Genomic DNA, 8,198 nt, shown 5'->3' with positions numbered 1-8,198 from the left:
CCTTTGTCCGCCGTTGACAGCTTTACCAGCCACCATCTCCATAAACTCCGGCCAAATAATTTTCGGCAATGCTATGTTTTGGGTATTGAATCTATGTCTGGTTATTTTCCAAAAAATTAATTAATTTCTGGCGTTTTGTTGCTACTTAATTTAATTTAATTTTGGGTATTATCAATCTATATAATATATAAAAGCAGAGCAGTTTATATTATATGAAAGCCAATTGTAAGCCTTTAAAATTGTCTTGTGTGAGGAGGAACAGTAGGGATCAATAAATTTAATTAATTATTAAAAATTAAAAAACCAAAAATAGGAACCGTAGGAACCAACAACTAAATTTTGACCAAAAATTAATTATCAAAAATATTTTCTACAAAATCAATCAAACTAGATCTTTACGTTTTCTACCGGGACCATCACTAATATATACTTACAGCTTTTTATTTTTATATATTTTTTACATTTTACACTCAATTATATTTTAACATTTTCTCTCTCTCAATTAGACCAACAATAATATATACCTAATTTCTTATTTCAATGACACAAAATAAATTTAAAAAATTTCATTTTCTATTGATAATAAGAAAAAATTATTGGTTAATTAACTTGGTGTATGGCGTAGTCTCATATAGCAGAAGTTAGGTTGCACGAACATAGGACACGAGATATAAGAATTTACGAGATACAATAATTTTTAAAAAAGATAAAATATCCAGACACTTAGGACACATTATACTAAATAAGTAATACATTAATATTTCAAATAAATAAACAATCATTATAATAAATAAAAAAATGAAATAAAAAATACTTAATTTTTTATTTCAATGACATAAAAACAAATTAAAAAAATATTTCATTTTTATTGGTAATAAAAAAAAAATCTTGGTTGATTAGCTTGGTGTATGGAGTAGTCTCCTATACCAGGAGTTAGGTTGCACAAACACGGGACACGAGATATGAAAACGTAGGGATATGATAATTTTTAAAAAGTAGGACATCCATGACACACTACACTAAATACGTAATACATTAATATTTCAAATAAATAAACAATCATTTATAATAAATTACAAACATAAAATTAAAAAAAAACTTAATTTCTTATTTCAATGCCACAAATACAAATTAAAAAAAAAACACTTCTTTTCTTATTGGTAATAAAAAAAATAACTCGGTTGATTAGCTTAGTGTATTGAGTAGTCTCATATACTAGGAGTTAGGTTGCACGGATACAGGATATATACGATAATTTTTAAAAAAGTAAGACATCCTCATGCTTATTATAAATTACTCTAAATAAGTAATACATTAATATCCTAAATAATTATTTATAATAAATCATAAACATAAAATAAAAAGTACTTAATCTCTTATTTCAATGCACAAAAACAATTAAAAAAACACTTCATTTTTATTGGTAATAAAAAAAAAAACTTGGTTGATTAACTTAGTGTATGGAGTAGTCTCATATAACAAGAGCTAGTTTACACGGATACGAGAATATACGGCATATATACAATAATTTTTAAAAATGTAGGACATCCATACGCTTAGGACACACTGCACTAAATAAGTAATACATTAATATTTCAAATAAATAAATAATCATTTATGATAAATCATAAACATAAAATAAAAAAATACTTAATTTCTTATTTCAACAGCAATAAAATTATAATAAAACACTTCATTTTTATTGGTAATAAAAAAAACTTGGTTGATTAACTTGGTGTATGAAGTAGTCTCGTATACCAGGAGTTAGGTTCCACAAACACGAGATACGAGATTCAAAAACATACCAGATACGATAATTTTATAAAAAGTGGGATACCCACACGCTTAGAACACACTACACTAAATAAGTAATACATTAATATTTCAAATAAATAAATAATCATTTATAATAAATCATCATTATAAAACACAAAAAAAAACTTAATTTGTTATTTCAACCAGATAACAACAAATTTAAAAAAAAAACACTTCATCTTTTATTGGTAATAAAAAAAACCGTGGTTAATTAGCTTGGTATATGGAGTATATATACCAGGAGCTAGGTTGCACAGACATGGGACACGAGATATAGAAATATATGAGATACGATAATTTTTAAAAAAGTAGGACATCCACACGCTTAGAACACACTACAATAAATAAGTAATACATTAATATTTCAAATAAATAAACAATTATTTATTAATACATCATGAACATAAAAAACACTTAATTTCTTATTTCAATGACATAAAAACAAATTAAAAAAAAATACTTCATTTTTTATTAGCAATAAGAAAAAAACCTTGGTTGATTAGCGTGTTGTATGGAGTAGTCTCATATATCAGGAGCTAGGTTGCACGCATATGAGACATAAGATACAGGAATATATAGGATATAATAATTTCTAAAAAAGATGTAACATCTACACACTTAGGACAAATTATACTAAATATGTAATACATTAATATTTCAAATAAATAAACAACCATTTATAATAAATTATAAACTAAACTAAAAAAAATTTAATTTTCTATTCAATGACACAAAAATAAATTAAAAAATATTTTATTTTTTATTAGTAATAAAAAAAAATTTTGGCCAATCAGCTTACTATATGAAGTAATCTCATATACTAAGAGTTAGGTTGGACGGACATAGTACGCGAGATATGGGAACGTACATGATACGATAATTTTTAAAAAGTAGGACATTCATAGACTTTGGACATACTAAACTAAATAAGCAATACATTAATATTTCAAATAAATAAACAATAATTTATAATAAATCATAAACATAAAATAAAAAAAATACTTAATTTCTTATTTTAATATAATTAGGTAAAGTCCCAAAATTATTATCACTATTGAAAAATACATTAATAGAGTGCATTTTTTGATATAGGTCATACCATGCATAGTTTTTGCTATTACATAGCTTATGAAAGGCTTCGCAGGATACTTAAGAAGACATATCTTAGCATTGCAACTTTTCAACATATCTCAATGAGATATAATTTATCATTTATTGTATAATTTTACTATTTTTGAATGATGTTATAAAATATTATTTCATATTTTAATATTGCTCCATGTATCGCGCGCGTTCTAACATTAGTATATTTTACAAGTAATAATTTAATTTAATTAGAATACTCTAATAAATTAAAATAAATTTTAATTATTAATATTGAAAATTAATTGGGAATTCGACAAATATGGGGTCATAGTGTGGAATCCAGATAAAATAAATAAAGCATATAAATTAAATACTTGGTTGTAAGGAATATGATTATTTAAAAAGGGAAAAGAGTTGGAAGAATAATTAAATTATATTGGTTCCTTAATTCAAATTGAGCTAAAGACTATTAAGGATTATAAACCAAATAAGGAAATCAGTTGGATATTTCGTGTTATACGAATTATCTTGAGGATGAAAAGTGATGTAAGTAAAAAGAAACTCATTATTGGATGGGTACCGATTATTTTGGAATTAGAGTTATATTATATGAATTAAAATGATAAGCTAAAGGAAGTATTAATTTTAGTAGTTAATCTGGATTTAATTAAAGGATAATATATTTTGAGTAAAGTTAATTAAATAAAGGATTGTTTATATTGTGTGTATAAGATGTTTATTTGTGTGATGACTAGTTAAGGAAGTAAATCGTATTTAGATGAAGTAGAAATATATGAAGATTATCTGGACTATTAAAGGTTTATTTTAATCTATAAGTTATGAGTTGAACGTAAAATTATTACTTGTGGTGATTGAATATTTGAATTGATTGATTGTCTGATGGATGGGCTGTGTAAGTAATAATCGATAAGTATATTAAATGGTTAATACTTAAATAAGATGAAAGTCCTACTATAGGGAAAATACTGTCAGAAGTATTAATAAGATTTAGATTAATTATAACATATTAATATTTAGCGAATATATGTTAGATCAAGCCTTTAATTTCTTATTTAAGGAAAGTCATCTGTTTAATGTAGTTTTTTTCTTTATATTTGTATTTTATCTAGATCGTCCAAGTTCGTCTACCACTCCTGCTAATCAAAATCCAAGCTAAAGTTTGTTCTATCTGTTATCACTGTGAGTAATAATAAATGATGCATACCATCATTTGCATACATGCATCGACCATTTCACATTTTATATATATATATACAAATGATTCTCAGCCTTCACTCTTCACTCTTTTAATACTACATTATTGATAGTGTTATTTTTATAGTATTTTCAATACAATTTTTATTAGGATTTTTAGTATTTTTAATTACTTTAAATTAGTTTTTATTTAGTTTTCTTTATGTTTTTATTCAAAGCTTCCTTGAATCACAATTCACCTGGTCTTAAGGAAATTTGTAGGGTTTTGGCACAGAAAAGAGCAAAATAAAGCAAAACACTCAGGCCCTAGCACACCCAAGCCATGCACATCAGCACGCCTGTGCTGGAATCAAGGAGAACCAAGTAGAGAGTCAAACTCTAGCACGCCTCAGTCGTGCTGGACAGCATGCCCGTGCCACAAAGGAGACATCAACCCAAGGGCGTGCTTGCTGACGCACGGCCGTGCTGCATTCATCCTGGACTTCCAGAGCCTAGCATGCCCTAGTCGTGCTATTTGGCACGCCCGTGCCACAATACCTTATTCAAGTGTGCCTCTGAGCACGGCCCATGCTGATCCCTCCACAAAGCCAAGTTCTGGCAGGCCCAGACCGTGCTTCCCAGCACGCCTGTGCTAAAGACCAAGAACTGATTTGAGTCAAAATTGCCAACCAATTCCCACCATTTTCATGAGCTCACCTTGGATACTTTCTTCACATGCAAATCAAGTTCTAATCTATGCACATTGAAAATTCATGATTGAGAGAAATTTAAGGCCTAATGAGAACTCTATTACCTAAACAAGGTGGACTTTATTCCCTAAACAATGTGGACTTATTTCCCAAAAAGTCTATATAAAGAGAGGAAGGGCTCATTGTAAGGCATCCCATCCCATCTCATGCCATTCTATCTCATCCCAGATCTCATTCTCTTAGTCTTGTATATAGTTTCTTTTTTTTTAGAGTTCTAGTATTCAAGAGTTGTGCAAGGATTCAAGGAAGCCATTCAGAGCTAATTGTTAACTAGTTCTTATTTCTAAACTCTTAACCTTGTTATTTTCTTTCATTATTCTGATTGATTATGAAATATTTATCAAATATTATTGAGTTTTATTTAAGCAATATGTCTAACTAAATTCTCATACTAGGGATTTGATGTAGCTTAATTTCTTTTCCAATTTATAATATTAGATTTGTTTTTCTTTCTTCAAGCTATGATTTATTGATGAACTTAATGCTTCCAGGCAGAATTTCTCCCCTGGATTGAGTTATTTCATTAATCACTATCGGAAGAAGGGTTTTTGAGATGAAAAAGTTAATGAATCACATGAGAATAATAACTTGATGCGGAAGCTATATGGTTTGACTCATGGGAGGTTTTTCATGAATTAACAACTTTAATTTATGAATTCATAAACAAACTATAAAAAATTTAATGATTTAATTCATGTTTGATTGTGCTATGGGAAGATAGGTAGTTAGACGGAATTAAAATAGCTAACAATACATCGGGATAGCTTGTTAGTGAGTTTAGAGTTGTTTACCCTACTTAAACAATTAAAATTGATTAATGAATTGATAGAATAAATTGGATAGAATTAAGTGAAATCAAAATCCCAAGTAATTTTAAATCCTTGATTTCTCTAATCAAATTTTGCGTGCTGACTTCTTCTTATTTTACTTATTGAATTTACATTCTTGGAACAATTTCCTCATTTATCGTCTAAATAATAATAGGTTAACATAATTCTGGTACTTGGTATACATTCCTCATGGGAACGACTTTCTACTCATCACATATTACTTGTAGCGATTTCGTGCACTTGCAAAAATATTGTCAAGTTTTTGGCGCCGTTGCTGGGGAATTGGCGTTACCAATATCAATACGAATTACTCTATTATTAATTTAGACATTTATTTTTGTTCATTTAATTTTTCTGAAGATTATTTGAGGTTTTATGCAAAGAAGGTCAGGAAGAACTAAACCCCTGATCTTTGATCCAGAAGTTGAAAAGACCTGCCGTAGAAACAACGCTGCTAGAAGAGCACGTGAGAACAGACTAGAACAACAAGCAAACATGGATCTTGAAATTAATCCTCCACCTCAGAACAATCCTCAACTTCAAAACAGACCTCAACCTAATGTTCGCACCTTGCGAGATTACACAACACCTTCTCTCAATGGAGCAAATTCGAGTATCACTAGACCTAGGGTGGAAGCTAACAATTTTGAAATTAAACCCGCAATCATTCAAATCCTTTCCACCTCAATTCAATATGGAGGTTTACCTAGTGAAGATCCAAATGCTCACATCACAAATTTCCTGGAGATTCGTGATACCTTCAAACAAAATGGCGTTTCTGAAGATGCCATAAAATTGAGGCTCTTTCCTTTCACTCTTAGGGACAAGGCATGATCCTGGTTACAATCATGTCCAGCTGAAAGTTTTACAAAATGGGAAGAATTAGCTCAAAAATTTTTAGCAAAATTCTTTCCATCTTCAAAAACTACAAAATTGCGAAATGAGATTATGACCTTTGTCCATCATGATCAGGAAAGCTTGTATGAAAGATTCAAAGATTTACTAAGAAAATGCCCTCACCACAGTTTGCCTAAGTGGTTACAAGTTCAAACTTTTTATAATGCATTGTCCCCTAATATTAAGATTACTTTGGATGTAGCTAGCTGTAGGAGGATCTTTTGAAAGAAAAGAAATTGATGAAGCTTATGTTTTGATAGACGAGATGGTAAGCAATAGCCACTATCAAAGCTCCTCTGAGAGGAGGAAAACTACAGGAATTTATGAGATTGATGCCATCACTACGCTCAACACCAAGGTAGACAATATGGTAAGAAAGTTAGACTTATTGGCTACTAACTCTGTGAATTCCATTGTACAAGCTTGTGATAGATGCAATGAACAACATGGGATTAGAGAATGCATGTTAGATTCTACAAATCCACAAACTTTGGAGTAAATAAATTATGTAATGAATGAAGGAAGAAGGAATTACTCGTACTCAAATTCTTATGACAACAGGTTGAGAAATCATCTTAATCTTTCGTATGGAAATCCAAATAATACCTTGAACGCACCACCAGGTTTCATACCTTCGGAGAAAAAGTCTCATGATGATCTTCTCACTGCCCTTTCCAAATCACATATGGATTTTATGAACGAAACCAGAGAGAACAATAAAATCCAACAAGTTGCGATAAGGAACTTATAGATTCATTTGGGACAATTTGCAAACATGATGGCAGCCCGACCTCAAGGTACGTTACCGAGTAACACTGAGAAAAATCCTAAAGAACAGGTCCAAGCCATCACCTTGAGGAGTGGCAAACAGTTGGAAGATACGTCCAGGATTGAGAGAGAGAAAGAAGAGCAAAGAAAGATTCCCATCATTGATCTAGAAGAGAAAGAAGAAGTGAAACCTTATGTTCCACCTGTCCCCTTTCCACAAAGATTGAAGAAAATGCAAGACGATAAGAATTTTCTCAAATTTCTTGACGTCTTCAAAAAGCTTCAAATTAACATACCTTTTCCTAAAGCTCTTGCTCAGATGCCCAGTTATGCAAAATTCTTGAAAGAAATTCTGAGCAAGAAAAGAAAGATCGATGATCAAGGAATGGTGATGTTGACAGAGGAGTGCAATGCAATTAATCAGAATAAATTGCCTCCTAAACTAAATGATCCAGGAAGTTTTTCTATCCTTTGTAATATTAACAATCTTAATTTTGAAAAAGCTTTAGTAGATTTAGGAGCTATCATAAATCTTATGTCTTATGAAGTTTTTAAGATGCTAGGGATGGGAGAGCTAAAAACAACCAGGATGTCTCTACAGTTGGCAGATCGTTCAATCAAATATCCGAAAGGGATTGTAGAAGTGTTGACGCGTGTTTTTTATGCCCCACCTGATCCAATGATGATACGAGGATGAATGGGTCAATGCCATCTAGAAGTCTTTTAATCCAAGGATTTAAACAAAAATAATAATAAATAAATAAATAAATAAATAAATAAAAAAGAAAGAAGATGCGTGCTATAGTAGCCGCGTGCTACAGTAACTGTTTGCTACAGT

The 8,198-nt window shown here is 30.1% G+C and overlaps 1 pseudogene; it reads right to left on the bottom strand.

Annotated features, from left to right (window-relative positions):
* Nucleotides 1-6,624: 6,624 nt before the first annotated feature.
* On the bottom strand, nucleotides 6,625-6,723 carry LOC149498224 (small nucleolar RNA R71; annotated as a pseudogene).
* Between the last annotated feature and the right edge of the window lie 1,475 nt (nucleotides 6,724-8,198).

This window comes from Jatropha curcas, chromosome 2 (genome assembly GCF_041381405.1).
Source record: "Jatropha curcas cultivar XTBG-Jc1 chromosome 2, XTBG_Jcur_1.0, whole genome shotgun sequence".
In the NCBI taxonomy this organism is placed as follows: domain Eukaryota; kingdom Viridiplantae; phylum Streptophyta; class Magnoliopsida; order Malpighiales; family Euphorbiaceae; genus Jatropha; species Jatropha curcas.
The sequence above is the reverse complement of the archived record's forward strand: the minus strand, read 5'-3'. Positions and strand labels throughout refer to the sequence as shown.